The sequence below is a fragment of the Erinaceus europaeus genome, chromosome 2 (genome assembly GCF_950295315.1).
Source record: "Erinaceus europaeus chromosome 2, mEriEur2.1, whole genome shotgun sequence".
In the NCBI taxonomy this organism is placed as follows: Eukaryota; Metazoa; Chordata; class Mammalia; order Eulipotyphla; family Erinaceidae; genus Erinaceus; species Erinaceus europaeus.
The window spans coordinates 146,606,999-146,607,600 of NC_080163.1; the positions used below are offsets into that span (position 1 = coordinate 146,606,999).

The window sequence follows — 602 nt, forward strand, 5'->3', positions numbered from 1 at the left end:
TTATGTCTGTTTGATGATTTTCATAATAAAATGTTAGAGACCTGAGAGACCCCTAAAACTCTGAAAAAAACTACTGGAAATCACCAATAAATTCAGTCAAGTAGCAGGTTACAAAATCAGTACTAATAAATCTGTGGCATTTCTTTAAATAAAAGATGAGCCAGAGGATAGGGAACTCAAGGAAGCAATCCCATTTACAATTGTATCCAAAAAGATCAAATACCTACAAATAAATATAGCAAAGGGTGCTCACTTTGGTAACACATATACTAAAATTGGAATGATACAGAAAAGATTAGTATGGCCCCTGCACAAGGATGACATGGAAATTTGTGAAGTGTTCTATATTTTTAAATTCAAAAAAAGTCTAACAAAGGAGATGAAGGAACTTTTCAGTGAAAGCTATAAGACATTGTTAAAAGAAGTAGAGGATAACACAAAGAAATGGAAGGACATCCCCTGTATATGGATTGGAAGAGTAAATATTAAAATGGCAGTCTTGCCAAAAGCAATCTATAAATTCAATATAATCCCTATTAAAATTCCAACAACATATTTCAAGGAAATTAAACAACTCATCCAAAAAATTGTATAGAGTTATA

General features: G+C 31.4%; 1 non-coding gene across 1 annotated transcript; it reads left to right on the forward strand.

Moving 5' to 3' along the window:
* Positions 1–245: 245 nt before the first annotated feature.
* Positions 246–352, forward strand: LOC132537163 (U6 spliceosomal RNA). The gene has a single exon (XR_009548626.1). It is a non-coding gene; the product is annotated as a U6 spliceosomal RNA (small nuclear RNA).
* The last annotated feature ends 250 nt before the right edge of the window (positions 353–602 follow it).